General features: G+C 45.1%; 1 long non-coding RNA gene across 2 annotated transcripts; it reads right to left on the bottom strand.

The window, feature by feature from the left end:
• Nucleotides 1–2,783: 2,783 nt before the first annotated feature.
• On the bottom strand, nucleotides 2,784–8,100 carry LOC131811733 (uncharacterized). 2 transcript variants are annotated; one of them, XR_009346091.1, is made up of 3 exons: nucleotides 7,732–8,100; nucleotides 4,155–4,478; nucleotides 2,784–2,888 (listed from the first exon to the last, which is right to left on the bottom strand). It is a non-coding gene; the product is annotated as an uncharacterized LOC131811733 (long non-coding RNA). The 2 variants fall into 2 exon arrangements; XR_009346092.1 differs by having other exon boundaries at nucleotides 4,155–4,456.
• Nucleotides 8,101–9,327: the final 1,227 nt, after the last annotated feature.

Here is a 9,327-nt window from a genome sequence, read left to right as displayed (position 1 = left end):
GGTGGCTCAGTGGGTTTAAGCTTCTGCCTTCAGCTCGGATCATGATCTCAGGGTCCTGGGATCTAGTCCCGCATTGGGCTCTCTGCTTGGCAGGGAGCCTGCTTCCTCCTCTCTCTCTCCCTGTCTCTCTGCCTACTTGTGATCTCTCTCTGTGAAATGAATAAATAAAATCTTTAAAAAAAATTAACTGTTTTTTGTTCTCATCTGTTTCAGTTCTCTGTTGCTAACAACCACAAGTTCTAACTAAATATGTCAGTGATTCTCTCTCTCTCCTTACTTTCCTCTCTCTCTCTCCATATATACACACATACATATATATATGTATATATATATATACACACACATACATATATGTATATATAGACACACACATATATATACACATATAGACATATACATACATATATATATGATTAAAATGACAGTGTGTGTTGAAGACTCAGTTCTAATTATTACTTTTGTTTTACAAACTTAGGTCAAGAGAGAATGTCGAGTAAGACTTTAAGATTCACAACACCTAGGTACAAATTATGGGCCTTTAACTCACTAAACTTATACTGCCATGGAGTCACAGACTTAGAGTCATGGCTTGGCTTTAACCATGGTTTTCCTTTCTGCTTTCAGGAAAACATTTAATTTCCACTCTGGGCGTAGTCTATCCCAGCTTCCTTGTGGTGCGCTGTTTCTGTCTGCCTTTTGTCTGTGTGCTGGTGGTGTCAGAGCCAGTAACTATCTGTTTACAGTTTCAGACAGAAGCATTAATTGCCTTTCGAACCTCCCATTTTCCTCTAAGAGCTCCCCACTCGACTGTCTCAACTGTCTCGCTTGTATTTCCATCTGCCCAAAGAGAAATGTCTACTTTTTTTTCCCCCTAAAATCTGACCACTTGCAAATCCCTACATATTCTCTTATGAGTAGGCAACATGAGAGAAAAACATGTGGGCAGCAAAATATCTGTGTTGAACAGAGTTTCCAAGGTAAGTTGTCACAACCCAGAAACTTATAGGCCAAACAAGAAGGCAGCTGTGTTGTGCTGGGTAGAACATTGGAACTGAGTTGAGATCCACTTTTGATATCTGGTTTTGTCACTCATTGGCTGTGTGACCTGGGGCAAATTACTTCATTTGCTAAGCCTTGGTTTCCTCATCTACAAAATGGGCATGAGGGGTGCCTAGGTGGCTCAGTCCATTAAGCACCTGCCTTCAGTTCAGGCACTTTCCTTTGCCCTTTACTTGCCTGGCATGAGTTCAAAATCATAATAAAGGTAGCACTTATTGAAGACTTACTATGGGCTCAGTTTTATTTCAAGAGGTGTTCAGCCTTATAACAAACCCTGTGATGTAGCTACTATTATCAGACTCCCATTCTAAAGGAGAAGTGAGGATCAGTGAGAGGAGGTAAGTTGCCGAAGTCACACACCAAAAGACAAAACTGGGACTCAAACCCAAAGGTTTCACTCCACAGCCTTCTCCCACTCATCGCTAGATGGCCCCAATTGAGGTAAAAGATACCAGCCACCCTCACTGGAGGCGGGGCAGGACCAAAGGCTGGGGTGGCTGCCTTTGATGCCAATCACATCATTCTGACTTCCCTGTCTCTCTTATCAACTCTACTCCACAGAGCTTGATGTTCCAACGGTCTAGAACTAACCTAATGTCGAGAGGCATGGTGGGAATAAGGAAATGGAAATTTGGCTTTGGAATCCAAATCCTGCACCGCTCCCAGCCCCCACCATGATATGCACACACTCGTGCCTCTTGTGTACCAACACAAAAGAGGAGAAACCTGGGAGATGAGTCCTGTGGGATCATGAATGGGGGACTCCTTGTGCACATAACATTCCCACACGCCTTGCTCAGTCATCCTCAAGCCAGCAGAGCACGCACCCATGCAATCACACAGGTACATGTGTGCACTTGTGACCCCCAAAATACATGCATCCCCTCCATTCACACACTCACATCTCCACCCACCCTACCCCCTGTTGAATTCCTGTGCTCGGTCAGAACCTCATTAGAAGGGGTGCCTGGGTGGCTCAGTCGGTTAAGCGTCTGCCTTCAGCTTGGGTCATGGTCCCAGGGCCCTGGGATTGAGTCCCGCATCGGGCTCCTTGCTCAACAGGGAGACAGCTTCTCCCTCTGCCTTCTGTTCCCCCTGCTTGTGCTTGCTCTCTCTCGCTCGCTCGCTCTCTCTGTGTCAAATACATAAATAATATATTTTAAAGATTTTATTTATGTATTTGACAAAGAGAGAGATCACAAGTAGGCAGAGAGGAGTGGGGAGGAAGCAGGCTCCCTGCCCAGCAGAGAGCCTGATGTGATGCAGGGCTTGATCCCAGGACACTGAGATCATGACCCGAGCTGAAGGCAGAGGCTTAACCCACTGAGCTATCCAGGTACCCCATAAATAAATAATATTTTAAAAAGATGATAAATAATATTTTTAAAAAGATAATAAATAATATATTTTTTTTAAAAGAACCTCATTAGGAAGCGTAGCCTAGAGGTCAAGTGCATACACTCTAGCTCCTGACTGCTGTGTTTGAATCCTGAATCTGCCATACACCAGCTCTGTGACTTTAGGCAGACCCTTGCTCCTTTGTGTGCCTCAACTTCCCCATCTGCGAATGGGAGTAATAAAAAGTACCTACTTCCTGAGTGCGTTGCCAGGAATTCTGTGTATATTATACCCAGTGAACAGCCCCTAAATGATGCTGTGTTCTTCTCCAACAGGTCAGTTTCCTGAGAAGCAGACTCAGAGATGGAGATTAGCAGGCAGAACTTTATTAGAAGGTGTTCTTGGGTTAACCCCGGTGGGGCTGTGCAGGGCAGGAAGCGGGAGTAGATAGAGGCTGTGATGCGGTCTCCATGGAGCCCTCAGCCGCCGCACTGGAAGAGAGGAGAAGCTGAGATGAGCTATCAGAGCTGCCCCAAGCTGCCATGACGGGCTGAGGATTTACACCTGTGTTGAGCAGTCTAAGGACATGAGCTGCCCTGACAGGGGGGCTTGACCTCAGCGTGACAGCGCCTCTCAACTATGGGCAAGCGGCAGAGAGGGACTCACCTGTGAGCCATCAGCGACCTACGCCTCCTGCCGCTAGGGACATACATGCCTCTGTCCCAAAGGGGGACCACAGCCAAAGGGGTCCCCTCTGACCTCGTCTCATCACTGGGCTCCAAACGAGGACCCTGAAAGCAGTGAATCAAGGAGCAGAACCTCAACTTTCCCTGAGTTGGCCCTCAAACCAAACTCTTTGCATTTGCCTCTGTATTCTGCCACACCCAGGGTCAAACCCAGGATCCCATTTTGCACATCCTTGAATAGTAATAACCAGTGTTATGAACCAGCTAAGTCCTTTAAGTGGATTGACTCGTTTAACACTTACAACAACAACAACACTATGAGGTTGGTATGATATTGTTATCTGCACTTCATAGATGAAGAAACCAAGACACAGAGAAGCTAGGTAGTTTGCCTGATGTCACACAGAGTTTGTATGTGGTGGAGCCAGGATTCAGAGAGTCTGGTTCCAGAATTCACTCTTAACCAAGATGTTCCTGTGACTATTGGTTAGTGCCCCCTCATGGATGATGGATACCCATGGATGTCCCATGGATGGCAAAAGGTAGACAAATGGATGAGGAGAAGGACTGACAATTGAACAGACAAATCAATAGATATATGAATGCATGAATGAGTGGATGGACAGATGGAAGGAAGGAAGGAAGGATGGATGGATGGATGGATGGATGGATGGATACTGTCCTGGCCTTCCTGGAATTTTCCATCCCACTAGTTGCCTCTCCATTCTTGACATCAGAGCATCTGAATCCACACAAGCAGGGAGCATAGCCCAGCCCTCAGCAAGGAAGACCCATCTAGATCTTCACCTCCTGGGGCTCTGCCCTCCAGCCAAGAGATGATGGGACAATTTGACAGAAGGCAATGTCAGAGGCAATGGCGGAACCCCACACTTGCCGGCTCTGTGGCCTGGGGAGAGTCTTTCTCTCTCTTCCTCCCTCTCTTCCTCTCTCTCTCTTTCTCTCTGACACAGAGGCCTCATCTGTGAAATGCAGTGGCTGGAACTTCTAAGCCAGACTCCCTACAATTCTTTGAAGTGGGAACTTAGCCCAGGGTATTGAGTTCTTGCTTACCTGAGGGGACAGCAGACTCCAAATCACTTCTTCCAGACATCATCTCCTCCACTGTCTTTTTTTGTGGTCTTCACTCCTTCTTTGGGCATTTTCCTTCTCTTCACTCGTCTCTTTTCTGTTCATCTTAATACTTCATACTTCTGGGGCACCTGGGTGGCTCAGTGGGTTAAGCCGCTGCCTTCGGCTCAGGTCATGATCTCAGGGTCCTGGGATCGAGTCCCGCATCGGGCTCTCTGCTCAGCGGGGGGCCTGCTTCCCTTCCTCTCTCTCTGCCTGCCTCTCTGCCTACTTGTGACCTCTCTCTGTCAAATAAATAAATAAAATCTAAAAAAAAAAAAAAAAAAACCTTCATACTTCTAACCATGGAATGGCCATGGCTGAACATGCATTGGGGCTGCCCAATTTCTTCCATGCCTGGGCATGTGGGTGCGTAACTGCTATTTCCTTTTTTTTTTTTTTTTTTTTTTTTGCTTTCTCTCCTTTCTTTAAATGATGGACAGGCTGCACTCAGCCCTGGAGGGGAGACACACAGCTGGAGCTGTGGTTCTGAGAGACTCTAAGTTTTGTTGGAACCTAGAAGCCCCACAGAAAGATTCTCTTAAGACAAAGAATTTTGGAGTGCCTTCAGTCCCGACTCCCTGGATTAGCGCCCTGTGAGCAGACAATGGAGCATAGTGGGAAAGTGTCCAGCAATCTGAGCTAGACTATTTCTCTGGGCAGCTCCCATCCCCTTTCTTTTTTTTTTTTTTTTTTTTTAAGATTTTATTTATTCATCAGAGAGAGAGAGGGGGAGAGAGCAAACACCAGGCAGAGGCAGAGGGAGAAGCAGGCGCCCTGCTGAGCAAGGAGCCCGATGTGGGACTCGATCCCAGGACGCCGGGATCATGACCCGAGCCGAAGGCAGCTGCTCAACCAACTGAGCCACCCAGGCGTCCCTCCCATCCCCTTTCTTGCTTCAGTTTTTCTACCTATAAAATGAGAGTTTGGTCCATCTATAAATTCATGCAAAAGGAATCCAACTGCTTGGTTCAAATCTCAGCCATGCCGCTTACCAGCTACGTGTCCTTAGGAAGTACAGTTCTGTCTTTATGCCTCGGTTTCTTCATCTGTGAAGTGGGGATGATGAGACCACCCACCTTTTAGGGTTCTTATGAGAAGCAAATGTAAAGTGCAAAGCACAAAGTAAAGGCTCAGCAGTTGGGGGTAGTTGCTCCAGTGTTAGGAGAGAAAGCAGAAAGCCACAACAGACAGGCAGAGAAATAGAAATTCCAGGTGTTCCCACTCAATCTTGGCCAGCTGAACCCTCCCCTTCCCATCTTTTCTCCCCCTCTAGAACATCTCCGTCTGTCATATATTCAAGAAACAACTGCACAATGCTTGTTAAGAGCCTGAAAAATAGGAGTGCTTGACTGGCTCTGTCAGTAGAGCATGTCACTCTTGATCTGGGGGTTGTGAGTTTGAGCCCCACACTGGGTGTAGAGCTTACCTAAAAATAAAAAAAATTTCTAAAGCTTTTATTTATTTGTTTGAGAGAGGGAGAGAGTAAGAGAGAGCATGAGAGGGAAAAGGGTCAGAGGGAGACGGAGACTCCCCACTGAGCTGGGAGCCTGATGCTGGACTCAGTTCTGGGACTACAGAATCACGACCTGAGCCGAAGGCAGTCGCTTAACCAACTGAGCCACCCAGGCAGCCCCTCAAAAATAAAATCTTAAAATAAAGAGAGCGAGCCTGAAAAATACACATACCCTTTAGCCTAGTAACTCTACTGCTGAGATATGAGGACATTATTTGACTTAGAGGAAAAGATGTAAGTATAAAGCATTCATCCGAGTTGTTTATAATCACAAAAACTTGGAAACAACTTAGCGATCATTAAAAGGGGAATGTTTGAGTGAAGGACTCTTTGTTTATGGCTGGGATATTTTCTAACTATTAAAATTATATTTGTGAATCACTTATATTAACATGGAAAAGGATATAAAAATACACGAATGAATAAAAGGAAAACACAAATTTACATATATAGAGGGAATGGTGTAAAAAAAAAAAAAGCAGACACAAAATCAACTCCCCAAAGAAAACGCTGCAGGGAAGCATTCAAAGTTTATACTTTAAAATGTAAACAGTGGTTATTTCTGAATAGCAGGGTTTGATGGTATTTATTTTCTAACTTTTGTACAAATGCATCGTTTGTGTATATTTTCCATTAAGTATATTTTTTAAAGTTAACAAAATATATTTAGAAATAAAACTAGAAGGAAATAAACCAAAATGTTAACAGTGCTTGTCTTTGGATGGTATAGGGGATTGTATTTTCTTTGATCAATGCTGTGTTTCTTCAATAAGCTTGGTGTTTATTCAGTGAAAATCGTACTTTCTTTAATAAACATATATTAGAATTATATATAGCCAGGCTACATCTTTATTAGTTTTTTTAAGATTACAAATGTATGCTTACATTAAGAGAAAAATTCAACCAGTACACAAAAGTGTAAGGTGAAAAGTAAAAGTTCTTGACCTCTCTTTACCCCTTAGTCTCCTTCCCCAAAGGGTAACTGTTACCAGTTTCACGTGTATTCTTCAAGAAATTTTCCATTTTCTGTGCATACACTCTTAGGTATGATTATCCATTTATATATAGATCACATACACATATTATTCTGAATACATATATTATAAGTATAAATTATTCTGAAACTTGCAGTATAAATCTGAGGTTATGTTGACATGTATGATATTCTCTTATAAGGGCTACAAAACATTTTACTCTAATGTGACATAATACTTTAATTAATCCCCTACTCGTGACCATAGAGGTTGATGGTGAACATGAACGTTGTTGCTAGCTTATGCTTCTATAAACACTGGGACAATGAACATACTCATTTGTACTATTTACCTTTTCCCACCCCTCTGAGTATATCTGAAGAATAGCATAGATGTGAAATTGTTGGGGCCCAAGGGTTTGTGTATTTTTAAATTTCAAGATATTGCCATCCGACAACATAAATATATGTACGACGCATGAAAAGACAAATGGGAAAAAACCCTCAATGTGTTAAGTTGCGCCAAAAGTGGGCAGTGTTAAGTATGCAAAACAAACACACAAAAATAAAACCGAAAAACCTGGAGTAGAAATAAATCATCAAAGGCCTTATACTTAAAATATTAAAAGTGACTTTCTTTGGGTGGGATCAGAGGTGGTTTTTATACTTCATTTTTCTCAGTGTTTTACACTAGTTATGAATTTCTTTTCTCATGAGAAAACCATATCACAGATATTATGAAAAGTATCTCTTTTTTAATTACGAAAGGCAACACACAGTTGTTGTACCAAGCCAAAAAATAAAGAAATGTGTTATTAAAAATGTTAATAATGTCCTTCTCCTCATCTCCCAAATTCGTTCCCAGAAGTAAACAACATTCAGGGCCCGGTAAGAATACTTCCAGACTTCTTTTTTCTAGAGCATGCTATTTTTACACAGGAACAGAAAGAATGAATAAAAGACCTTTGGGGGAATTTTTTTTTTTTTTTTTAAATGGAAGGCCTCCCCTTTCGCAGACCATCGCTCCCTACCTCCCACTCTGCCAAAGCTGTTTGCCCTCTTTCCACGTCCAAACGTCTTGGCGTCAAAGAAACCCACTTGGGGCCCTGCTCCCCGGAGGCACCTGCGCCTTTGCCTTGGCCGGGGTTCAGCAGAAATCAAGGCCAGGCCCAGGAAGCGCCCGACCCGGGCCCGGCGAGCAGGCGCTCCCCAGCCTGCGGAGCGAGGGGCCCAGACCCGGCAGGCGCGGGGCTCCCAGCGAGGCCTCCCTCGGACGAGGGTGGAGTCTGCGCCCGGGCCGCGCTCCCGCCCGCTTTCTCCGGGAGTAATTAAGAGTGAAATCCTCCTCCCGGTGACCCCGGTGCTCCTGGCCCGGGCTGATTTACACATGAAAGGTCTACGCAGGGCCTGGGCTTTCTCCTTTTCACATTCACAATGAGGCGCGGCCTATAAATAAAACCTCTTTGAGAAACAAGAGGCTTCAAAAATGTCTTTGTGTGTGTGTGTGTGTGTGTGTGTGTGTGCGCGCGCGCGCGCGCGTGTGTATGTGCGTGTGCGCGCGCGTGTTTTAGAGACAGAGACAGAGACCCAGAGGGTGAGGGAGAGCTTGGGAGAGCTAGACCGGGGAAGAAGGAGAGGGACATCCCAGTGACAACGGGTATTTATTGAGTGCTTACTGTGTGCCCGGCATCTTCCCATTATCCATGTGACAGAGACTTGACGGTCCCTATTTTACAGATGGTGAAACTGAGGGTCAGGGAGGGGAGGACCTGCCCCGGGTTCCGCGGTTTATCGGGCGGTAAGCTTGGACCCAGGAAGTCGGATAAGCTGCAAACGATGTTCTCTTTCTTCATCGGGATAGCGGTCCCAGCACCGTGTGTATTTGTCAAAACTCACAGGACTCTACAACTGGAAAGGGAGAATTTTACTCTACCTGCAACATACTGCAATAACCCGACTTTTAAATGATAGAATTAGGGGCGCCTCGGTGGCTCAGTGGGTTAAAGCCTCTGCCTTCGGCTCAGGTCATGATCCCAGGGTCCTGGGATTGAGCCCTGCAATAGGCTCTCCGCTCGGCGGGGAGCCGGCTTCCTCCTTTCTCTCTGCCTGCCTCTCTGCCTACTTGTGATCTCTGTCTGTCAAATAAATAAATAAAATCTTTTTTAAAAAATGATAGAATCAAAAAAGAAAAAACAAAAACTAGTACAACCCCCCCCCCCCCAAAGACGCTAATGGGCTTTGAGTGGGTGTGGTCCTCTGGGTGTCTGGGGCTTCTAGCAGGGCTGTTTCTTCATTCCCCTCTGTATCTTCAGGCTCGGGGCCTGGTACTGGGGAAATGGAGATACTGGGGAAATATTTGCTTGCTTTAATGAATGAATGAGCCAAATAATTTCTTCTGAACTCATTTTTCCATTCACAAAATGAGAAATTGCTGAAACACTAAGGCGAACACCTCTCGAGCAACGCAGAGGTCACCTCCTCCAGGAAGCCTTCCGGGATTCCCCTCCCACTTCTGAACTGGATCAGGAGCCTGTTCTGGGCTCTCACAGAGCCAGGTGGTTTTCCCGTGTCTGTACTGACCCTATCGTGTAGTATTTGTCTGCTTCTGTGTGTCCTTCATTTGAATA

This window comes from Mustela lutreola, chromosome 11 (genome assembly GCF_030435805.1).
Source record: "Mustela lutreola isolate mMusLut2 chromosome 11, mMusLut2.pri, whole genome shotgun sequence".
Lineage (NCBI taxonomy): Eukaryota > Metazoa > Chordata > Mammalia > Carnivora > Mustelidae > Mustela > Mustela lutreola.
This window is presented reverse-complemented; position numbering and strand designations above follow the sequence as displayed.